The sequence below is a fragment of the Sus scrofa genome, chromosome 16 (assembly GCF_054392235.1).
Source record: "Sus scrofa isolate SSC_HxYL_T2T_F1_AM1 chromosome 16, Sscrofa_HxYL_maternal_Yorkshire_Landrace_v2.0, whole genome shotgun sequence".
Lineage (NCBI taxonomy): Eukaryota > Metazoa > Chordata > Mammalia > Artiodactyla > Suidae > Sus > Sus scrofa.
The window spans coordinates 63,154,939-63,179,805 of record NC_139398.1 but is presented as its reverse complement, the minus strand read 5'-3'; the positions used below and the strand labels follow the sequence as shown (position 1 = coordinate 63,179,805).

Below are 24,867 nucleotides of genomic sequence, written 5' to 3'. Positions count from 1 at the left end.
ATATTTCCTGCAAATTTAAGTATTACTCCACATTGTCTTTTAATTTTGGCTTTTGCTTTTTTTCTGGGAGCAGCATCTTTTGGGCAACTCGTTTGCAGTTTTGACTTGACAGTTACTGTTTTCAGTATCTTTGCTTAAGTCACTTTCTCCCGCTTTGGGGGGTATTGTCTTTAAAACCCGAGTGAATCCTACGTCCATAGAGATGACCCGTTTTAAAACTCGTGTCAAAGTTTGCCAGGTCGCTTTTAAACTTCCGTTGCCGTTTCGAGTTAATTTCGTGCTTCCTCCTGCGTATGCCCGACGCCCCCAAACCCACCCCCACAAACCGCTTCAGCGAAAACAGCGCGTAGAGGCGAAGAGAACCGAGTCGCTGCAACCAGTCTCTCAAGATCCAGTCTCTGAACGTCACAGCTGGAAAAGTCAGGTGACATTCGAGTCGGATGCACCACGTTTTGAAAAACGGGAAAGTGGAGAATGGATTTTCTAGGGCCGGTACACACCTGCCCGGTGAGTGTACAGCTCGGGAACCGCGGCTTTGAAAGGGCATTTGGCGTCAGTGCGAAGGTTTGGGAGAAGCAGAGCTGGGCGAACCGACGTCTGTCTTTGTCCCCAGCCGGGGGGCTCGCGGGGTCAGCAGTGCTTCGGCTTGGGCCGAGGTCTTGGGCCGAGGTTTTCCGGCGAGATCTGGGTCGCGCTCAGATCTGCGCGGCCTCCCTGGCTGGGGCTGACACCGGCTCCCTCCTGGAGCTTCCACCCTGGATTGCACTGGCCTGGTCCGTGTGGAATCTGAGCTGGAAATGGGCGGGCGAACCTCCTAGGCCTGTCACCTTTCCTTCTTCACCGCTTTCCTTCCTTATCTTCCAACCTGCTCTGCGGGAAGGCTGCGAAGTTTCCACAGGCGGGAGGAGCACATTGCCAATGCCTGGACTGCAAATTGCTGCACAGGAACAAACAAACAAACAAAACCCACATTCCATTTGGTGCAATTCGGTTCAGTCGATATTGCTTGAGCGCCTCCCTGGAGCACGGCACAGGGGACCCGGAGGCCGACAAATTTCGTAGCAAATTCGGTGTCAGCAGCGGGATATCGCTGATGGCGTTCCGCGCTCCCAACAGGTTGGCGAAATGCGGGAATTCAGACACGAAACAAGCGCACTCTAAAGGGCCGTGTTGACGCGTCCCATACTTGAAGTGTACACATGACAATCATAGACATTCAAGCACTTCAAAGGAGCACAGTGGAGGGTTTGCTTTTGAGACGTGTATCTGTGTAATACGTTCACAGCGACGTGACCCGTTTTGAATGAGCTTACTGGTGCGCTTTAAATTTGCGGAAACGACACGGCTACACATACACGAACTTTCAGTGCATAGACACTTTCTATGTGTGTGTTTTAAATGCACAAGGTCAAAAAGAATTTCAAAGGGTCCAGCAAATCATCCTGTGAAATACCCCTTTCCCCTTCTCTCCGCTCCTGCCCTACGGAGCCGTTCTTGGCACGCACGCTGGAGTGCACTCGGCGGTGTAAATGTGTCCCTGAGTCCTAACTGGGTGTCGCCGGCCCAAACCCTCCGTTGTGTATGGGGGGCTGTGGCCTTGTGTCTCTCGGTAGGGAACATCTTTTGTCTCTCGGCAAGAAGCTTTCCTCTGGGAAAGATAAAGTAATCGATAGGGTCTTTTAAATAGCTCCACGTTTCCTGTCGGGAGAGGAGTATCAGCGCGCGCACCAAATCTGCTCTGGTATGTCACCTTATCTCCCGTCCCCGCTGTTGTCCCCAAACGCCGCCTGTCAGGGGAGACGCCACCCGCATTAGGACCCAGACTGGGGCCCTTCCGCTCGGGGTCACGCGCAGCGCCCTTGCTTGGGCCCCGCCGCCCCTTCGGGGGGCCGGGGAGGGGGCGAAGAGGCCAGGGGGGTGCTGGATGAAGGTACCAGGGGGCCTAGAACGCCCACTCAGACCCAGGAGGAAATTACCAGGCTGAAATTGACCCGACCGGGGGGGGGGGGGGGGGGAGGGGGGGAAGCATTTGGGTGCTTATCATTCTCGCGGGAGGCGGATTTTCTTTCTGTCTGTCTGTCTTTCTGTCTTTTCAAACCAGGAAAACAGTAGTTGAGAGCGGAGCTTTGGCGACTCCATGGGCAACCTGGCTTGCCCGCGTCCGGAGGAGAGTCGGCTTTGGCCTTTGGGGAGGGTCGCCTGGGCTTCAGGAAGCGCCTGCAGGGAGCCAGGTTCCCTTTCGCCCCGCGGGACAGTGAAGTTCCGCCAGCCTCTAGGAGACTTGTGCGGGGAGAGGAACGCGCTTCCAGGCCCTGAGGGTCCGTGGCATCTCTGACTCAGGCCACCGTCCTAGTCTCCTGCAGCTGCCCCTTCCCAGCCTGCGGCAGCGCGGCAGTGGAGTCACCGCTGACTGCGGCGGGGCCTGAGGAGCGGACTGCGGAGGAAAGAGGCCAGGCTGTGCGCAGAAATGTTTTTAGATGTGGTGACCTGCCAGTGGGCCCTGGGCCTCCTCGGATGTCTAAGCGCTGTTACTAGAATCTCCTCACTTTTCTCTTTGTATATCAAAGTCGGTTGTTCCAAACTTTTTTTTTTTTAATTAAGAAAAACAATCCAGTAACAACAACAACAAATGCTTTTCAATCCCCTTAAGGATGCCCACAACCACCAACCATCTAGGTAAGGTGATATTCAGCCTCCCTTTATTTCTAGCTTCAAAATTCCCTACAAGGTTCCTTTCTCCTGGGAAGCTGGTGGGTGGAGATGGGGGAGGGGACTGACTTCTTGGCTTCAATACAGACTTGCTCCCTTCCAACTTGCCCAGGATCATCAGGATTACTCCAACTGCTGAGAGAGGACCACCCAGCAAACACATCCAGGGGAAAGTGCAGGCCTTGGGAAAATGTGGGTTCTCATTTATCAGGGTTTATTTATCCAAATAGAAATTATGGTGGGGGGGGGGATTAAGCAGGGGAAACATCACCTTTCTCCTTCTTGGAGAGGAGGCATTTCTGAATCTTCTCTTCTTTACGCCTTAGTCTAGATCTTCCTACTCCCTGTGGGCCTTTCCATTTTATTTTATGTATAATTTAAAAAAATACTGAATTCAATTATTATCAGCTTGGTTGGTGGCAATGGAGGAGAGACTCTAGCTGTGTTTTCTTTTCTTTCTTTCTTTTTTTTTTTTTTTCCCCCTGCCTTTTTTGCTTGTCAGGGCCACACCTGCCGTATATGGAAGTTCCCAGGCTAGGGGTCGAATCGGAGCTGTTAGCCACCAGCCTACCCCACAGCCACAGCAATGCCTGATCCTTAACCCACTGAGCGAGGCCAGGGATCAAACCCATGTCCTCACAGATACTTATCAGGTTCATTATGGCTGAGCCACGTCGGGACCTCCTTGCTGTATTTTCTTGCAGGGCGGGTCATATGCACCATGTGCTATTGTTGAAACTAGCAGAACGTGAGCTGGACACCGCCATGCTCTCTCTGAACCAATGGCTAAATGTCCTCCATCCCCTGGCCCCTTCAGTTTTCCTGGTGACCCTAGTTATTCAGTTCTGTGTAGACCTGGAGATGGCCCTCCTGGAGGAGGGATGCTTCCTCCACCCCCCGAAGGGCAGGAGCCCTCATGAAAAGCTCTTCTGAATGAACACTGGTGTAGGAGCCCAGGGGGCTTTGTTTCTTTTTTTTTTCTAACAAAATGTGCAGGGTGAGAGATGGGGAGCTGGACAGGTTAGAGCGGAGAGTGGTGAGACTGGCCAAGGGTGGGCTTGGGTGTGGACCCTCAGTACACTGCCTTCTCCCTGGATGTGGCCATTATCTTCTAGAAGCTCTTGGCACTTTGCTTAAGGGGAAGCTGTGCTGTTTGTCCTTGAGAAGTGGCGAGAGGGGAAATGGGACCAGGTGGCAGTAGGAACTGTTCGTGGGCAGTTGCTTGGTCCTGAGCAGTGACTCAGGGCAGAGATCCAGGGCAGTGACTTTGGGAGGAGGCGTTTGTTCCTCAGCATAAGAAAGTGGGCTTTGTTTGTTTCTGTGACAAACCCTGGAGTGTCCTAAGCCCTGACCTAGTCCAGCAAGTACACGTGCCCCCCCTTGCTGAGCACATATGTGGCTCTGCAGTCTTCTCAGTTTGGGGAAGCCTTTTATTCCAGCATCTCACGGAAATGCCCAAAATAAAAGTGAAAAGCCCTGTGGATTTTCACAAACTGGACACTATGTGTAACTGGCCCCCAGTTCAAGAAATGGGACATTACCAGGATCTAGAAGCCCACCCCCCCCCCAGGATAATTACTATTCTGACTTCCAACAACACAGATTCGTTTTGCCTGATTTTGACCTTCATATATATCTAATCATATAGTATGCAGACTCTGTGTCTGGCAATTGTTTATCAATATATATTTGCGAGACAGCTACATTGTAGTCGCAGTTAGCTCCGTTTTCTTTCTGTATAACACCTCAATGTATGAATATACTACTCTTGACCCATTCTCTCACTCTCTCTTTTTTTAAAACTGAAATATAGTTGATTTACAACATTGTGCTAGTTTCAGGTTTATAGCAATGTGATTTGGTTGTGTGTGTGTGTGTAACATGTATATACTTTTTCGGATTCTTTTCTACAAGGTATTGGCTATAGTTCCCTGTGCTATACGGTAGGTCCTTGTTGTTTTATCTATTTGCTCATGGTACTGTGTTTCTGTTAATCCACTACTCTTAATTGACCCCCCCATTCCCTTTAGTAACTAGAAGTTTGTTTTCTATGTCTGTGCGTGTTTCTGTTTCATAAATAAGTTCATTTGTACTATTTTTAAGATTCCACATATAAGTGATATCATATAGTATTTATCTTTCTCAGTCTGACTTATATCACTTAGTATGATAACCTCTGTGTCCATCCATGTACATGCAAATGGCACTATTTTTTTTTTTTTTTTTTTTTTTTTTGGCCATGCTCATGGCATTTGGAAGTTCCTGGGCCAGGGATTGAACCCATGCCACAGAAGCCACACAAGCCACTGAAGTGACAATGCTGGATCCTTAACCCACTGCACCACAAGGGAACTCCTAATTCATTCTTTTTCACCAGTTTTTTACTGTTATGAGTAGTGAGTTCTGCTATAAATACCCTAGTATATGTTTTTGGTTGAACATTCATACACATTTCTATTGGGTATATATCTAGGAGCAGAATTGGTAGGCCATAGGATATTCATCAAATCAGCTTTTAGTACCATCTACTCAACAATTTCCAATTTACAGTTGTACCAATTTATACTCACACTGACTGTTTGAAAATTGCAGTTGCTCTGTATCCTTGTCAACACATGGTATTATCAATTTTTCATCTTAAGTCACTCTGGTGCGTGTTGGGCTATCTCAGTGTGGTTTTATTTTGCCATGCCCTCCTGACTAATGACATTGAGCACCTTTTCAAATTCATTCGCTTTTTGAGCATTCTCTTTTATGAAGTGCTGATTTAAATCATTTGTCTTTTTCTTATTGATTTGTGGGATATCCTTATATATTTGGATATGAGTCTCTTGTTGAATACTTACTGTGAATATCATTTCCCAATTTGTGGTTTACATTTTTACTCTCTTACTGTCTTAGCATCCATTTTTGGCGCTGGCTTAGTGACATGCTTCTGACTGTGAGGTAGTAGCATTGCTAGTTTCTATGTCCGGGGTGTCTGTAGCTGAGTACCACCCCTGCCATCCAGAGTAAACTCCTTGAAAACATAATACAGGTTTGGTTCTGCTTGTTTTCCTCATAGCTGCTAGAGCATTTGTTTTCTTCCCAAGAATATTGTAGTCATTCATTAAATATGAGAAACTCCAATAAAACCCTCGGGATTTGAAGGAGAGGGCTGAATTCATTATTCTTTTATCTTCTTTTTTTTTTTTTTTTTTGGCCTCCCTGTGGCACATGGAATTTCTGGGCTAGGAATCAGATCCCAGCCAAAGTTGTGACCTACACAGCAGCTGTGGCAATGTTGGATCCTTTAACCCGCTGTGACTGTCCAGGGAGCCAGCATCCTGGTGCTGTAGAGACATCACCCATCCCATTGTGCCATAGTGGGAACTCCATGTGTCCTTTTTTATACATAGTGGTGGACCAAATGTTTACGTAGCAATTTAAGTGAAATCATTTAAACTCCATGGGTTATTTAAACATAGACAACATAAATGCAGAGCTATAGATGAGATGTCCTACCCCCTTTTAAGGGCCCAATTTTAGCCCCGCCTCTCCCCAGTAGTCTTCCCTGACTGCTGCAGCTTAGGAAGAGCAATTTTATTCTTGGAAGAGGAGTGAGACATGAATATAATTTTGTCCAGTCCTTCTGGAAAGCAATTTGGGAATTCTCGTGTTTTGAATCTTTGCAAACATATAAGGCGAAAGCATCAGACTATAATTATGTGAAATTATTTTGGTTATTTTCAAATGTTTGAATCCATTTGTATTTTTCTTTTTCTTTTTCCTTTTTGCTTTTTAGGGCTGCACCCACGACATATAGAGGTTCCCAGGCTAGGGGCTGAATCAGAGCTATAGCTGCCGGCCTACACCACAGCTTACGGCAATACCGGATCCTTGACTTACTGAGCCAGGCCAGGAATCGAACCCACAATCTTGTGGTTCCTAGTCAGATTCTTTTCCTCTGCGCCACAACGGGAACTCTATAATTTTCTTTTTAAAATGTATTGCCAAAGTTCCTGTCGTGGCTCAGCTGTAAGGAACCTGACTAGTATCCATGAGGATGTGTGTTCAATCCCTGGCCTCGCGCAGTGAGTTAAGTAAGGATCTGGTGTTGCCATGAGCTGTGGTGTAGGCCGACAGCTGCAGCTCCAATTGGACCCCTAGCCTGGGGAACTTCCACATGCCTTGGGTGTGGCCCTAAAAAGCAGAAAAATAAAAATAAAATATATTGCCGATTTGCATCCTCTGTTTGTCTACTGAGATCTTAGTTTTTTAGGCAGTTTTTTCATATTGATTTTTATGAACTCTATTTAGCTTGCAACTCTTGCCATTTTATTGTTTGCTACAATTATTTCCCCCCCATTTCCCATTTGTCTTCCTAAAGCCTATGTTTTTATATGTAGGCACCTGGTGATAATATATAATATATACTGAAACACTGGTGGGGTTTTGGTTCCCAATTAGGACTGGCCACGGGTCAATGGCAGAATGAAGGCTGAGTGCATCAGGGGCCCAGCCAACCGAAGCAGCTGCCCCGAGGCAGTGGGAATTCCACAGGAGCAAGGCCATTCCTGTCCTGGCCGGGTAGACCACGAGGACCCCATACGTAGCTGACATTAGAGGTTGGGCAAACCTGGAGGGCTGCCTGCCTTGATATTTCCATCCTGGACCCGAGACCTGTGAAGATGGAACAGAGGCCAAAGTGTCGTTGGCTACCTCCAGAACAGAAGGAAATCCAGAGCAGGTAAACCAACAGGAAGAGGTAAGGCAAGCAGGGTCCTGGAGTCTGGGCTGGGAGTGGTTTGGGGGAAAGCACCCAGAACAAAGGAAGGCGTCAGAAACGCCTGGCAGTGAGTCTTGTGGGCAGCGATTTGGAGCTCAGGCTGTGTGGACTCTTTAACCTCCCTGAACCTCAATGTTCCCATCTGTGAAACAGGAATAATCCTCCTACTTCCTCAAAAGATTATTGCTTGGGGATTAAAGAAAATAGTGTTGTAAAGCAGAGCCACAGGTTTTTTTGACACTCATCCCACTGGGTTTGGGGATCGTGGTCCTATGTCCTTTCTCTTTGAATCTGGGCAAGTTTGCCACTGCTTCGATCGATAAAACCAGTAAAATACTGTAGAAGTAGCACCACTTGACTTCTGGGGCTAGATCAGAAAAAGCCATATAGCTTCCATTTTTCTGTTTGCTGGAACATTTGCTCTTGGAGACATGAGCTACCATGTAAGAAATCTGATTACCCTGAGGCCACCATGCTGTGGAGGAAGCTCAAGTCATAAGAAGAGACCACATGAAAGCCTGCTGATTGACAGTTCCGGATGAACCAGCTTTCTAGTTCTTCCAGCTTCGGGGCCAGATGTGTGAGTGATGAAGCTTCCAGATGCTTCCAGTACCCAGCTGTTCAAGTTTTCATAGCCGAGGCCTCAGACTTCATAGAGCAGAGGCAGGCCATCCCTGCTATGCCCTGTCCCAAATTCCTGACCCATGGGGGCAGTAAATATAATCAAATGGTGGTTTTTTAAAATGATCTTTTGGGTAATTTTAAAAAAATTTTAGTGAAATATAGTTTATTTACAATGCTGTGATAATTTCTACTGTACAACAAAGTGACTCAGTTATACATATATACACACATCCATTCTTTTTGAGATTTTTCCCCCCACATAGATTATCACAGGACATTGGGTTAAGTTCCCTGTGCTATAGAGCAGTTCCCCATCAGCCAATCTAAAATGATTGTGTTCAGGAGTTCCTGTTGTGCCTCAGTGGAAATGAATCTGACTAGCATCCCTGAGGATGCAGGTTCGATCCCTGCCTTCACTCAGTGGGTTAAGGATCACGCATTGCTGTGAGCTGTGGTCACAGACTTGGTTTGGATCTAGCATTGCTGCGACTGCAGCTCCGATTCGACCCTAGCCTGAGAACCTCCATATGCCTCGGGTGCAGCCTTGGAAAGACAAAAAGACAAAGAAGATAAAATAATAAAATAAAATAAAATAGTTGTGTTCATGCCAATAGGTTTGGGGATGGTTTTTAGGCAGTCATAGGTACTCAGAACATTGTTTAAGCAAAATGATTTTGCATACTGTTTCTTCGTAGTAGATGCTTAATAAACGGTGGCTCGTAGTAGTATTACTGGTGACAGTGCTATCCCAGATTGGAGAACAAAAGGCTTTTAAGGAAAAAAGCAGACAGGTCTGCTGTGGAAAAGCTGATCCAAGATGATTTCAGACCTTCCACCTGGACTGTGTCTTCATTTTGGCTCCAATCTTAGACCCCCCCCCCTTCCCCTTCCCTCCAGAATTCCAAATTGCAAATAACCACAAAAAAAGGTCCTTGGAGGGCCTTCACATTTTCCTTTTTTGCACCCCCCTCTCCTCTTTTAAAAAATTCTAGAGTGGTGTTGGCAAGGGTTGTAGGCTGGAGAGGAGCTTGGGGCATGTGGGGCGGGCAGCAGAGGAGCTGGGAGAAACCATTTTGTTGCCTGAACTGCAAAACTGTAGTACCACGTAACCGTGAAAATAATTGGGCCGAATAAGGTTAACCCCTTGCCTCTGGGCACTGCTTTTCAGTTTAAGTGCCTGTCTCGCTGTGCATTACCTTGTGTTCAGGTATTGGAGGGCCGAGGATACGCTCTAACATACTTTCAAGCGGATTGTGGGTGTACAACAAATGCTTTCGGATCCACATTTGAAACCCACCGAACAGTGTCTTTGCAGCACGTCCATGCGTGCATGCGCAGCGCTTCCTGCTCGGGAAGGGGCTCTTTTTGTGGTTGTGGTTCAAAACCTCCAGGGCACGGTGATCAGGTTCACCTGCTTACCTCTCCCTCCTTGGGGGCTCAGGGGAGACAACTCAGGGATGTTACATCTGGCGGCCCAGACCTGCAGAAGAGAAAGCCTTGGCTGAAGCAAACATGGTCAGATTTTCAGCTGCAGCAGAACCGTCAGAGATGGTGTCCTGGACCGGGCAGCATCCTGGGCGAGGTGGGAGGGGGTGGGGAGGTGCCAGGAGACCTGGGCCTGGGCGTGTGTGCCACATCTTCTGGGGGTTTCCTTGGTGAGCGCCTCCCAGCACACCTTAGAGCCAAGAGGATTCGCCTCTCCCTCTGAAGAGCAGCACCGAGAGGTTTTCTGTTTTCAACCGTGAGAACATCTGGACATCTGGTCACCACGGCGCGGGCCACGCCCCGCTTCCGAACCTCCTCGGTGCTCTCAGGTCTCTGGCACCTCACCTTGACCTTGTGTCTTGGGGAGGCTGCCCGGACAAGGGTCCTCCTGCCTGCTCTTCTTTCTGCTGGGCGGCCTCCGCGGCTGGCTGCTTTTCCCAGAGAACTGGAAGAGAGGGAGGGAGATTGAATGTGAAGAGAGATGGAGAGAGAAGAGAGATGGAGATGGGGCGGGGGCGGGAGAGAAACTTCAAGGGAAAGGAGTTTCCCAGCGTGAGGGAGTGCCCCTAAGGTGGCCTCGGAGGGCCGCTGTGGGGGAGGGGAGCGGGAGCCCCTCCTCCCGGTGCCCGCTACCCCCTCCCCATCTACACGGAGACTGACAGCGGCCAGGTGTCGCGGAAGGCGAGTGGGCATCCGAGTATTAAAGGACATTTAGCTTTGATGAAAACGTTCATCTGCTTGTTTAACTATGGTGAGAGGGCCTTTCTTTTAATCAGCTAAATGCGGCTGAGTGGGGGTGAAGTAGGCAGTAAATCATTTTGTGTCAGAGGAAACGCCTCTGTGCGAAGCAGGGGCAGTGAGCATCCGCGGAGGAGTCCGGGGGATGACTTGCTTCTCCCTAGATGTGTGCCCCCCCCCCCAACCCCTTCCCTTGGCTGTGAAAATGGGAAAGTAAGGACACCCGCTTCTTGTGGTTGTCATGAAAAGGAACTCTGACCCTCTGCAGAGGCCGCCTAGCTTAAGGCCAACCGGAGAGGGCAAAGGTTAGATTCTCTCTCACCCCCCCACCCCGCCCCCAGCCTGCCGGTTTATTTTATTTTATTTTATTTTATTTTATTTGTAAAATGGGAATAAACACACCTGTCAATTTCTGGTTATTGAGCTTTTCCGGGAAAGATGTTATACATATTAAGCAATAACTTGCAGTATTGAGACTATGCCTTTGAAGAAATTGTCCCCGTGCCCCCTTCCCCTTTAATAGATTTGTTTTGTTTTTAAAGAAGGGAGAAAAAAAGCATGTAAAAGACCACAAAAACCAAATAGATACAAAGTCTCACCTCGAGGGAAAGCCTTGCATCCAGCTATCATCCCAGAGTCATCTCTTGAATGGTGGAAGTGGAAAGAAACATCTTTTGGAGGTCCCACTGCGGTACAGTGGTTAATGATCCTGCTTGTGGTATAGGCAGCAGATGTGGCTGGATTCCATATGTCCCCAGATCAGCACCCCCACCCCCCAAAAAAAAAGGAAAAAGAAAGAGAAACATCTTTTGCGTATTTTGCATTCATAGGGACAGAGGTTGAAGGTGGGCACTGGTCCACTAGCCTCTGCTTTCTCTGATTTGAAGAGTTAGAAGGAGAGTTAATTGTCTTTACCAAGAGATGGCCTGTTTTTGTTCTGGTTTTTTTTTGTTTGTTTTTTTGGCCCCATCCATGGCCTATGAAATTTCTGGGGCCAGGAATCAAACCTGCGCCACAGCAGTGACTGGAGCCACAGTGGTGACAACGCAGGATCCTCAATCTGCTAAGCCACCAGGGAACCCCAAGATGGCCTGTTTTGAAGTTGTGGGATCTTTAAGCATCAGTCAGTTCGTACAGTGAAATGTCATCTTCTTCCAGGGTGTTCTGAGTAGATTTTTTGCCTTCCACCAGTTTTTTTGCCAGTGTGATTCTAGGTGGAATCAGATTCTAGCCAGGAATCTGGCAGTGGAAGAGAATGAGGTCCCTTTGCATCCTAGCTGGGCTTAGGGATCATCTGGAGTTTTTGTTTGTGGCAGATTCTTGGGCCCCGCCTCAGAAATTCCTATTTCGTGAGGCTCAAGGGTCTGCATTTTAAAACAAACACCCCAGGGCTATTTTGATGGCACTTGGTTTCCGGGCTGCATTTTGACAGAGCTTCAGGCTGAGTGTTAGAGAGCGCTGTCCGGTTCCCCTGACTCCTCAGGGAAGCACCTCGGCTCCCTGGTTCTAAATGGACAAGCAAGGCAGCCCTCAGGAAGCTGGCTTTCGGCTGCTGTATACTGATTTACAGCATATTTTGGATACACTGGGTTTTATAAAATAAATTTCACTTTGTAAAAATATGGATCCCAAAATTTTAAATTACGTGGTGGCTCACACATTGTATTTCTATTAGACAGTGGGGTTTTTTTGTTGTTTTCTTGTTTTCTTTTTCTTTTTCTTTTTTTTTTTTTTTTTTTTTTGTGCCTCCCCCTCCCCATATGGACTTCCTGGGGCCAGGAATCAGATCTGAGTCGTGGTTTCAACCCACAACCCCAGATCCTTAACCCACGGTGCTGGGTCTGGGATGGAACCTGCATCCCAGGGCTGCTGATCCCTTGCAGCCCAGCGGGAACTCCTAGACAGTGTTGTTCTAGACCTTTCATACATCTACATGCACGATTACAAAGAAAAGAAAACTGGGATCAAATATTTTGCATTGACCAACACTTTGCATTTTCTCTGACCAAATATAAAACGCCTTGGAGATCTTTCCACATCAGTACATTTAGATCCACCTTTTTCTTTTTTCTTTCTTTCTTTTTTTGTCTTTTTGCCTTTTTTAGGGCCGCTCCTGCTGCATATGGAGGTTCCCAGGCTAGGGGTCTAATCAGAGCTGTAGCCACCAGCCTACGCCAGAGCCACAGCAATGTGGGATCTGAGCCGTGTCTGCGACCTACCCCAGAACTCACGACAACGCCGGATCCTTAACCCACTGCGCAAGGCCAGGGACTGAACCTGCAACCTCATGGTTCCCAGTCAGATTTGTTAACCAGTGAGCCACGACAGGAACTCCAACACCTTTTTCTTTTGCATTGATGCATAGTAGTCATATTGACAAGCCCTGATTTATTAAACCATTTCCTGCAGTTGGACATTTAGATCGTTTTCGTCTTTCCCTGTTAGAAACTAATGGACATCGCTGCTCTTTGGCTTTTTTAGATGCATTTTTTTGAAATATGTTTTACCTTTTGGTTTTTTTAATTTTTAAAAAATTTTTAATTTTTGGCTTTTTGCCATTTCTTGGGCCGCTCTCAAGGCATATGGAAGTTCTTAGGCTAGGGGTCTAATCGGAGCTGTAGCCACCGGCCTGCATCAGAGCCACAGCAACGCGGGATCCGAGCCGTGTCTGCGACCCACACCATAGCTCACAGCAATGCCAGATCCTTAACCCACTGAGCAAGGGAAGGGACCGAACCCACAACCTCATGGTTCCTAGTCAGATTCGTTAACCACTGAGCCATGACAGGAACTCTGGTTTTTTTAAATATTTTAAAAAAATTTATTTATTAATTTTGGGGGGCTTTCTGTTTGTTTTATTTTTCTTTTTTGTTATTTTGGTTTTTTCTTTAAAAAATATGGAATCCCTTACACACTACTGTATATAAAATAGATAACCAACAAGGACCTATTATATAGCACAGGGAACTATATTCAATATCCCATAATAACCTGTAAGGGAAAATAATTTGAAAAAGAATATATATATATATGTAAAAAGAATATATATATAGGTATATATATGATATATCTATATATCACTGAATCATTTGGCTGTATACCTGAAACTAATATAACATTTTAAATCACAACATTGTAAATCAACTATACTTCAAACAAAAAAAGAAAAAATAAGATTTATTGAAGTAGAGCTGATTTACAATGTTGTGACATTTTCTGCTGTACACCAAAGTGACCCAGTCGTACATATTATATATGTCTCACGCATACATATATATATATACATTCCCTTTCTTGTATTATCTTCATCATGGTCGATCCCAAGAGATCGGATAGAGTTCCCTGGGCTGTACGGTAGGACCTCACTGTTTATCCATTCTATTTTTTTTATCTTTTTGGTCTTTTTTTTGCTATTTCTTGGGCCGCTCCCGCGGCATATGGAGGTTCCCAGGCTAGGGGTCCAATCGGAGCTGTAGCCGCCAGCCTACGCCAGAGCCACAGCAATGCGGGATCCGAGCCGTGTCTGCAACCTACACCACAGCTCACGGCAACGCTGGATCCTTAACCCACTGAGCAAGTGCAGGGATCGAACCCGCAACCTCATGGTTCCTAGTCAGATTCGTTAACCACTGCGCCATGACAGCAACTCCCTGCTTATTCATTCTAAATGCAATAGTTCATGTCTGTGAGTCTGTTTCTTTGGGATTTTTTTTTTTTTTTAAATCGCCCCATCTCTTGGCTTCCAGATTCTCACTGAAAAGCATAGGTGGCGACTGGGCCAAAGGGAGAGGGACTGTACAGCTTATTGTCCAAACAGGGACTTTTGAGAGTGAAAGGCTGTGATATTAGTGCAGTTCTGGGATGGCAGGAGGAGCACAGTTTGATTGTCCTCTGCAGAGTAGGACGTATGGTCACCAAGGCCGTGGAAGGAATGCCAGCCTGTGTCTTTACAAGAGAAGGTTGGGAAGCTCCTCTAAAGCCTTGTTTCAAACAAATGAAGGACCCTAGTCTCCTATCCCACCCCTTCCTTCTATCTCTCTGGTCCCGGGGTGGTGGTGGGGGGCACTGGGGCCGTCTTCTGAGGCTGGCGGTGGGGAAACCTCAATATCTCCAGAGAGAACGGCTCTGTGAATGGGGAGGCCCCTCTACTGGAGGCCCAGGCTCAAGGAAGCTCTCTGTTCAGAGTAGAGGGTGGACAAGTCCGCAGAGGGCTGGCCGAGGGTGAGTTCATTCTTGACCACTCAGTGCTACCTCGGGGACAATTTGAGCTGTCGTGACCCCGAGGTGAAACAGCCCAGATCTTGTTACTGGTGCCTTCAGGAAACCTCCACTCTCTTCCCGCCCTCCTTTTTCTGTGACTAATTTCTGAAATCTCTGTAACGGAGAAGGCATTGGATGAGGTTTCCCACTCTGGGAGGGCTGTGGGTGCCAGACTGGGGCGGGGGTGGGGTGGCGTGATGGTGGGTGAGGGGTAAGACTCCCGCGTGGTCACATGCCATCCCTCAAGAGCAGAAGCAGAGGCCTCCGGATTGGGTGGCAGCAGCTGGTGGGGTGTTGGGATAATCTTGCTGATGACTGGGTAGATATGAACCTCTTGTGTTAGTGGATTCCAGAAAGCACTTGCTCCTTGATGAAAAGGCCGTGGTCATTGTCTTGTGGGATCTGCCTGGCCTGGCTTTGACAGTTCTCAGCTGCTCCATAAATCTTCCATCAGTTCCATCTGGCCAAAAAGATGTCATCACCGTTTTCTCATAGCGACAAGGAGCATAAGGTAAATAACGAAACAGCTTGGCCACCCCTGTTCAAACCGAGGAGGATGCACTCACATTTTTCAGGGGACGGGGAAATTAGTGTGACGTTGGGTTGTTTATGCTGTAGTGATAGTTTATATTCATACATTAGAGATGATTGCAAGAAGGGTGATTATGGTTTTGGTATCACTGACTATGCCGAGCACCCAGATGCTTAGTACACCAAACCGGAGTCTCAGAGTTGGAAGGAACATTAACAGTTATCTAGTTTGGTTGTTTTCAAGATTTTATTTTATTTTAAAGCCACTGAACCATGGAGTTCTCCTCTGGCAAAGTAGGTGAAGGATCCGGTGTTGTAGCTGCAGTGGTTTGGGTCACTGCTGTGGCGGGGGTTGGATCCCTGGCCCAGAAACTCCCACATGTTGTGGGTGTGCCCCCTCCCCCCAAAATCAATGGAATCCTTATTGCAAATGGTCTTTTTATGTGGAATCCTGTTTCATAAAATAGAAGGACCAAGTATAGGGGAGTCCTCCCGTCTTCATGGTGGCTTCTGTTTGGAAACTGAGGTATTTAATTTCTCTGTCTAGTTCCTAAATCCCCACCGTGGCGGCGCTAGCAATTGGCTGTTAGTGTCCTGCCTCTCGCAGGTATAACTCCAGCGATAGGGAAGCTGCCTTGACAATGCTAAGATCGGGCCAGTAGTCAGAAAGACTTATTTTAGGGAGTTCCTGTTGTGGCTCAGTGGTAACAAACCCGACTAGTGTCTATGAGGACTCGGGTTCAGTGGCCTTGCTCAGTGGGTTAAGGATCCAGCATTGCCGTGAGCTGTGGTCGCAGATTCAGCTCGGCTCTGGCACTGGCTGTGGCTGTGGTGTAGGCTGGCAGCTCCAGCTCTGATTCAACCCCTAGCCTAGGAACTTCCATATGCCTCAGGTGCGCCACCCCCCCGACCAAAATACTTATTTTAATGCCAATGAAGTCCTCTGACCTGTGCTCCCCTGGAGGCTCCAGTAGCTCACTTAGTACCTGCCCTGGAGTTGGTGAATATTTTCGGGCCGCTGAACTATTTTTGTGCTAAACAGGGACTGGGTTCTTTTGTTAGATCATGTGGTTTATCTAGAATTTAGGAAAATTCGCTTTGTCTCAGACCGAATGGGACACTGTCAGGGGGTCAGGGGGTCAGGGTGTCACACATTTCCCCCTCTGTCAAGAGCTTGGCCCTGGGTGGGAGGTTTGTAGCAGGGAAGGTGGGAGAGACTCTGAGTCCCAGGCCCGATTATTTTATTTTATTTCATTTTATTTATTTTATTGTTTTGCTTTTTAGGGCCCCACTTGTGGCATATGGAGGTTCCCAGGCTAGGGGTCCAATTGGAGCTACAGCTGCCGGCCTACACCACAGCCACAGCCACACGGGATCCGAGCCTCATCTGCGACCTACACCACAGCTCATGGCAATGCTGGATCCTTAACCCACCGAGCGAGGTCGGGATGGAACCTGAAACTTCGTGGTTCCTAGTTAGATTCGTTTTGGCTGCACCTCAACGGGAACTCCCTGTTCTTTCTTCTTTTTTAAAATCAAAGTATAGTTGATTTACAATGTTCCTGCTGTACAGCAAAGTGATTGAGTTATACATATATGATCTTTTTCAGATTCTTTTCCATTATGGGTTATTGCAATATATTGAATATAGTTCTCTGGCTATACAATAGGTCCTTGCTGTTTATCTATTTTATATGCAGTAGTGTGTAACTATTAATCCCAAATTCCAAGATTTTCCCTCCCCCTCTTCCCCTTTGGGAACCATAAGTTTGTTTTCTATGTCTGTGAGTCTGTTTCTGTTTTGTAAATAAATTCATTTGTATCATTTTCAAAGATACCATATGTAAATGATCTCATGTGACATTTGTCCTTCTCCGTCTGACTTACTTCACTTAGTATGATAATCTCTAGGTCCCTCATGTTGCTGCAAATGGTCTAGACCCTGGTCTTTTTGACCAGGGATCAGATTTGAACTGAAGTTGTGACCTACACTGCAGCTGTAGCAACACTGGATCCTTAACCCACTGTGCCAGGCCTGGGATCAAACCTGCGTCAAAGCACCGCAGAAACTCTGCTGATCCTCATTGCGCCACAGTGGGAACTCCCCCCAGGCCCTGTACTCCAGCCTGAGGCTCCCTGGTGCATGGGGACAGGATGGCCTTTGATGCTCATGCAGGTCACGAGCTGTTTCAGGAATGTCCAGAATAAACCAAAACAAAACACCAGAGGCATTGGCATCAGACGGGACTCAAGCGAGCTTCGGAACTTGACTGTGTCCTGCCTCCGATTGAACTCAAAGGCTGCAGAACACCCTGGGGTTGGAAGACAGGGCTTCTTAGAACCCTCTCTGTGCAGTCGCCTAGAGGGCTGTGAGCCCATTCCGCTTCTTCTTCTTTTGCCCCACTTGCAGCGTGTGGAAATTCTTGGGCCAGGGTTCGAACCTGCACCACAGCAGTGACCTGAGCCACTGCAGTGACAACACTGGCTCCTTAACTGGTTGCACTAGAAGAGAGCTCCCTATTCTGCTTCTTCGTTAGTGATGCAAACTTAAGATTTGGGCTGAGGATAAAAACACTCTAAAGAGCTCTGCTAGTGTTTTTTTTTTAGCCTTAAAAAACTATTAATTTTATTTAACATGAACTTCCCCCCCATTTTTTTTCCGCTAGGATTTTTAGTAGCAAAAACAAAAAGAGTCCTCTGGTTCTTCGGGTCCAGCTCCCAAGGAAGGCTGGCTGCTTCCCCACTTCCTCCCTGCCCGGCCTGCCGGCTCTGTTGAGCTGAGCAGGAACAGCCTCTCATGTTCCTGCTCCCTTGACGGCTGCTACGTTTCTATTGGGAGCAAAAGGACTGGTTCTCCTAACCTGCATCATGAAGGAGAGAGTTTTGTGCTCAAGCGAATGACCAGAGACTGGGGGAGGTGGGGCGGGGTCAGAGAGGGCGGTTTGGGCCTATACCATCTTTTGAGCCAGTGTCCTGGGCATGCATAGGAGGCAGAGGTGTCTGATCTGGTTGCTCCTTTTAGGCTAGGGATTCTTGTACCAGCTGTAGGCTTACCTGGAGAGCTGTGGATCCAGTTTGGCTCACCACCTGATTTTGTGAATAGAGTCTTAATGGAACTCCGCCACACCCATTCAACTAGGTATTGTCTATGGCTGCTGTCGCCTAGGAAAGCAGGTGAGCGGTTGCCATAGAAACCGTATGGTCTGCAAAGCCGAAAATATTTACTATCTGGCTCTTTCCAGAAAAAGTTTACCAACGCATCTCATTAAAACCTAAAAAAAAAAAAACAAAAACAAAAAACAAAACAAAAACAAAAAACAAAAAAAACCCCCCCACAAAACCCGATGAGATTAATTTAAAAAATTGAAAAACCCAGTATGTAAGTGATCTTACTTTCCTCATTTTACAGATGAAGAAACTGAGGACCAGATAACAATTTGCAGAGCTGTGATTGCTTGGCCCCTGCTCATGCAAAATTTTGAGGAATCCCCTCACTTCATGTGTTCTGACTCCAACCTGATCCTCTAGTCACATCTCCCAGAAATTTCTCATGCAGTCACATTCCAGCCACACCAAATTATTAAAACGCCAGATCTTAGCCTCGACTGCGACTTACACCACAGCCACAGCCACACCGGACCCTTAACCCACTGAGCGAGGCCAGGGATTGAAACCGGCAACCTCATGGTTCCTGGTTGGATTTGTTTCTGCTGCGCCACAACAAGAACTCCAGGAAACTAATTTTAGAAAGGTTACAGAGCTAGGGGCTGAGCTAGAATTTGAACACAGCATGCCTGACTTCAGAGTCCGCGCGACTCAGACGCTCTGCCCTTTTTACTACATCTCTCTCCTTGCTCACACTAGTCCCTCTTCCTGGTGCTCAAACGGGAACATCCTGGGAGTTCCCCTTGTGGCTCAGTGGTGACAAATTGGGCTAGTATCCATGAGGACATGGGTTCGATCCCTGGCCTTGCTCAGTGGCTTAAGGGTCCGGCATTTCATGAGCTGTGGTGTAGGCTGCAGACGTGGCTTGGATCCGGCTGTGGTGTAGGCCGGAGGCTACAGCTCTGATTCAGTCCCTAGCCTGGGAACCTCCATGTGCTGAGGGTGAGGCCCTTAAAAAAAAAAAAAAAAAAAAGGCAAAAAGGAGAGAGAACATTCTGAAGTTCTCCCTGTGGCCCAAAGGGATCATCCTTGGCTCTGGAGCACTGGGATGCAGGTTCGATCCCCCTGCCCAGCACAGTTGCAGTGTGCTGGATCTGATCCCTGGCCTGGCCTCGGGGTGGCCAAAAAAGACACAACAACAGAGATAACATTCTGATGCAAGAAAGTGAACTAACAGACTCAGGTGATTTGGGAAGACAAGCCCGATGCTTATAGACATCCAGGTTTCAAATGGGCAGTGGTCTTCTGGGTATGGAGTTTAGTGGCTAGAACTGGGCTAGAGATTTAAGTTGGAGTCCATCAGGGTACGGATGGTATTTAAAGCCACGGCAAATGGATGCGATTAAGCAGGGGGAGTGTAGAAAAAGAAAAGAGGGCTCATGACCAGTCTTTTCTTTGTTCAAGTTAGTTTCCCCCTCCTCCTAACTCCACTGCATCCTATGTGGGTACTTGTGGGGATGGTTTGTTTCTCAGCAGATGGGGAGTATCTGGAGGGCAGACCCCGCGTCTTTCATCTGCAGCGGCCACGGTCAATATGGTGTCTGCTCCATGGTAAGTTTGAAGCATTAGCTGATGTCCTAGGAGCACATGACAGAGTGACAAACGACTATTTTTTTCTGGCGCTCGGGTTTGCCACTGTCAAGTTCATGCTTTTGGTCTTCGAGAATATAGTTACACTCCAACCCTCGGGCAGTCTGGGATCTGATGCATCCCTTCGGGAAAAGACAAGTGGTCATCAGCCTCATACACGTGGCAGTCAGGAGGTGGGGTGGCCAGAGCGGTGAGCTCTGCCTTACAGGGGCTGTGACTGAGTGACCCAGACCAGGACAAACAGGGAGGGCTCAGGAAGAAACCATTCAGGATGGTGAGATGGAATAAAGTCGACTGTTCACCTAGAAAAGGTAAACATGGGTACTAGAACTGTAGTTCGGCAATCACCAGGACTTGGATTGTGTAAGAGAAAAACTGAGAAAGGGAACCAAACTTATCAACAATGTTTATTTGAAGGGATATCAGAGAGGAAGAAAAAAATGAGGGAGCTGGGATGCAATTTTTTTTGCATTTCGAAGTACCAGATGTTTTATGGACACGTTCTATTAAAATTTTCTCTTCTGCGTTGTACAGAAAAGTAACAGAATTTTGATGTTGAAGGGTTGGTGTTTGAACTCAGGTTTGTCTAGCTCCAGAAGCCCCTAAGAAATGAAAGTTCAGGGAGTAGCATTGTGCAGAGAACTAGATTTGTACTCAGGAGGCATGAGTTCTTTTGGCAAATTAAAGATGCAGGCTTGGAGTTCCCGCTGTGGTGCAACGGCATTCGCGCTGTCTCGGGAGTGCTGGCACCTGGGTTTGATCCCTGGCCCTGCACAGTGGGTTAAGGATCTGGCATTGCCGCAGCTGTGGCTTGGGTCACAATTGCGGCTCAATTCTGATCCCTGACCTGGGAGCTCCATATGCCGTGGGGTGGCCAGAAATGGAAGCAAAACAAAACAACAACAAAAAACCAAAGATGCAGGTATCATTTGCATTCCAGTTTCCATTGTTGCTGATGGAAGGTTAGCCGAATGCTTGACTCCTGCCCCTTTTTTAGTCATCTGCCTTTTTTTCCTCCCTCTGGCTGCTTTTATGATTTTCTCTTCATCCTTGGTTTTCAGCAGTCTTTTTTGACAACGTGCCTAAGTGTGGATCTCTTTTTATTTATCCTGCTCGGGATTTGTAAGGCTTCTTGAATCTGTGGTATGATGATGTCTTTCATCACTTTTGAAAAATTCTCAGCTGTTATCTCTTCAAATATTGCTTCTGACATTTTCCATCTCTCTTCTCCCTGGGCCCTTAATAACACACATGTGAGATCTCACTGTGTCGTTTATATCTCTTGCCCTGTCTTCTGTATTGCTTGTCTTTCCTACTGTATTCTGGTAATTTCTTCTGCCGTAAGACAGTTCACCATTTTTTTTTAAACGGAAACTCTCTTTTGAGGTGTTAATTTCAGAGATCATATTTTTATATTCGAACACATCTGTATGATTCCTTTTTATAGCCTTCAGTTCTCTGCCAAAATTCTCAGTCTTATTTCTTTTACTTCCTAGAATGTGGCAATCGTAGTTGGCAATCTTAGGTAATGCCAATAGCTGGAGCTTCTGTGGGTCTGTTTCTACTGTTTGTTGATTTTTCTGTGTTTTTCTTTTTTAAAATACTGCTTTGTATCCTTTATGCCTTAGTATTTTAATTGCGTTTTGAGCATCGTGTTTGCAAAGTTGCTGGCCGAATCAGTTCTTGGCCTCCAATGACACTGTCTTCCTTCTAAGAAAGGTTGTGTTTGCTTCTGCCAGCTTCCCGGGGCACCCTCTGTCAAGGATTACTTAAATCTAACATCAGGGCTTTGGAATACTTAAAGCTGAGCTGTGGCCTCTGCAAGGCCACACTACGACTTCTGGTTCACACTTACTTGTAGAGAGCATCCTTTTGGAGTTCCGGTCCAAAGCAAGTCGCAGTCCTACTCTTGGTGAGCCTCAGGTTCCATCTCTGGCCCCTTTTCCCTTTGAGGCTGTCAAAAGTGCCACTCAGCCTCTCAGCCACCACTTGCCAAATTAGCAAATGTCCCCAGGTCTGAAAGCAGCTCAAAGAATGGACTCACTGCTCTGGGCGTCCTCTTCCCTTGCATCCTAGCTGGTAACTCTTATTTTGTTAGCTCTCTGATGTCTTTAAGCAGGTTTTATCCCCCTTTTTCTTTTGAATAATTATCCGTTTTATTAAAAGCAGAAGCAAATGTTTAAACAACAACTTGAGCTGTCAATCTATTTCATTGGATTTACCCCTTTTCTTTCTCAAAAGATATTCTGGCAAACAAAGTTCTTACAAAGAAACTACTTCCTAAAGAAAATAAACCACTGGAGTTTCCATTGTGGCCTAGTGGAAATGAAACCGACTAGTATTCATGAAGATGTAGGTTCAATCCCTGGCCTCGCTTAGTGGGTCGGGGATTGGGCATTGCCGTGAGCTGTGGTGTAGGTCACAGATACAGCTCAGATGCTGAGTTGCTGTGGCTGTGGTGTAGGCTGGCAGCTTAGCTCCAATTTGACCCCTAGCCTGGAAACCTCCATATGCCTTGGGTGTGGCCCTAAAAAGAAAAAACAAAAACAAAAACAAAAAACCATATAGGAGTTCCCTGGTGGTCTAGTGGTTAAAGGATGAGCTGTTGTCACTGCTGTGGCTTGGGTCTCTGCTGTGGTGCAGTTTTGATCCCTGGCCCAGGAATTTCCTCATGCCTTGGAGGCAGGGAAAAAAAAAAGGTACATATAGATTTTTCTTTCCGTTTATTCTATCTTTACATGCTTTAGTGACCCATCCTCACACCCAAGGCAAAGCAATCGCTGTTAAGGCCTAATAGTAATAATACAAGTAATACTTATTGTTTTACCTTTACAGGGAAGAGGGGCAGGGTGACTTTGAGGGTAATAATAAGCTTGCAGTTTTAAACGAGCCGGGAAAGAAATAGGCAGAGCTCAGCCTTAGTCCTCTTCTTTATATAGTCCAAGAAAACCCATGAATTTCTTCCATTCGTTCAATTAAGAATGTGTTTGTTCTGCAGCTTTGCTGTTCATCCCCAGCAGAGTGGCTGGTGGTCTGAACCACCTGGTTTGCTCTAACCAGTAATGCGGGTTCACGCTTCCAGGTTTCAGTTGGTCTCAGCTCTGCTACAAAGTACTTGTAGGACTGTGGAGCCCCTGGCTTTCCCTTCCTCATTAGTTAAAAGAGGGTAACAGGGGGCTTCCTTGCTTCACAGCTTCCCGTACATGGAAACACAGGACCCAATCGAAACGCAAAGTGCTGAAGTCCATTTCCCTGGATCCTCGTCCTGGAATTTCCAGAGGCATCTGAACTCTTTGGGAAGGAGGGCCCATGCTGACTCCACGTCCAGAGTGGTGGTGCCAAAGAAGTTTGCATCAGGTGCCTTCTGCGACGCTCCAAGCATCAGGCCAGTTAATGGCACCTGGTTCATTACACACATGTCAAATCTTAAAATCTAGACCATCAGGTGAGTTTTTTTGTTTGTTTGTTTGTTTGTTTTTGCTTTTGCTTTTTAGTATCACACCCGCAGCATATATAAGTTTCCAAGTTAGGGGTTGAATTGGAGCTGGCGTGCGCCTCAGCCACAAGTAACAAGGGATCTCCAACCCACTGAGCAAGGCCAGGGATCGAACTATCATCCTCATGGATACTAGTTGGATTCATTTCCACAAGGGGAACTCCCATATGAGTTTTTATTCTACTTTTTCTTGCTCCTTTTTTTTTTTGTAATAATTGCATTTCAGGAAGCCTGCCTGGATTATTTCTTTTCTTTCCTTTCTATCCCTAATAACTTTCCGTGAGCAGATCCACAGTGGGCACCAGCAAGGAACCGGGACTCAGCCAAGAGCAGGCCTCCAGGTCTCGACCTCCCTGGGCCAGCCAGGCCTGCCACCCGAAGGGGCCCCCTGGGTCTCACTCTTATTTTGGCCTTTGTGCACTGCAGAACCAGGGCTGACCCTGCCGATCTGTGGATGTGTGGCCGAGACAGGTCCCAGTGTCCTGCCTGGGCTGTGCGTGTGAGGGGAATCTGTGATGCAACGTGATGGCATTTGTGACAGGGTGAGGGAAAGAGATTGCTGGCTGGGGCTTCAAGGGGTGTGATTAGATTACAGCCGGAGTTGCCTGTCTGGCAGAGAAGGAAGACTCGGGCCTGTGGCGTCCATAGACAGTGGGACCCACGTTTCCATACTGGTCAGTAGGCAGTAAGCAGCCCAACAAGCACAGAGCCAAGACGCTAATTCCACTGCTGCCCTGTGCCTTTGCTATTTTTTTTTTTTTCTCTTTTTTGGCTGCCCTGGGGCATCTGGAGTTCCCTGGCCAGGGATCAGATCCGACCCACAGTTTGTGACCTACCACACAACGCGGAAGCCTGATCCTTAACCCACTGTGCTGGGCGAGGGATCGAACCTGCATCCCAGAGCTGCAGAGACGCAGCTGATCCCCGTTGTACTACAGTGGGCGTTCCCTTGTGCCATTGCTTTTGATCCTTGGCTTCTTTTTCCGCCTCTGGCTTTCTTTTTCTGCCGGCATGTGTCTCTCCAATGCTGAAAGGTTTGGGGAGAAGGATTGCCCATTGCCTGGGCTTGTCGCTGTCATGTCTCCCTGCCTCCTCTTACCCCCGCGTTGCTTTCTGTACCTGGGTGCATCCTTTCAGAGGCAGAGGCAGTGCGGTTTGGTGTAAGGACTTGGGACTTGGGTGTCAGATTCAGCAGACCTGAATCTTTGCTTGGCCACTTCTAGTTGGGTGGCCTTGCATGAATTATTTAAACTCTCGGAGACTTGGTTTTTCTCATCTGTGAAATGGACTGTGGGAGGTCTGTGTCTTAGTTGTTGCGAAGGCCAGGCCGAATTAAATAAAATGTATCTTGTTTCTAATATAATTTTTTTTTTTTTTTTTTTTTTTTGGTCTTTTTGCTATTTCTTTGGGCCGCTTCTGCGGCATATGGGAGTTCCCAGGCTAGGGGTCGAATCGGAGCTGTAGCTGCTGGCCTACGCCAGAGCCACAGCAACGCGGGATC

At 47.3% G+C, this 24,867-nt stretch overlaps 1 long non-coding RNA gene across 2 annotated transcripts in view; it reads left to right on the top strand.

Annotated features, from left to right (window-relative positions):
- The first annotated feature begins 335 nt into the window (after positions 1 to 335).
- LOC110257268 (uncharacterized) overlaps positions 336 to 24,867 on the top strand; it is a 29,340-nt gene continuing 4,808 nt past the window's right edge. Inside the window, exons 1-3 of one of the 2 annotated variants that reach the window (XR_014831597.1) lie at positions 336 to 507; positions 7,159 to 7,438; positions 23,064 to 23,315. This is a non-coding gene — a long non-coding RNA (uncharacterized LOC110257268). Of the gene's footprint in view, positions 508 to 2,137; positions 2,677 to 7,158; positions 7,439 to 23,063; positions 23,316 to 24,867 lie in introns of those variants that run through there. The other variant, XR_002339662.2, reaches the window with a different exon arrangement.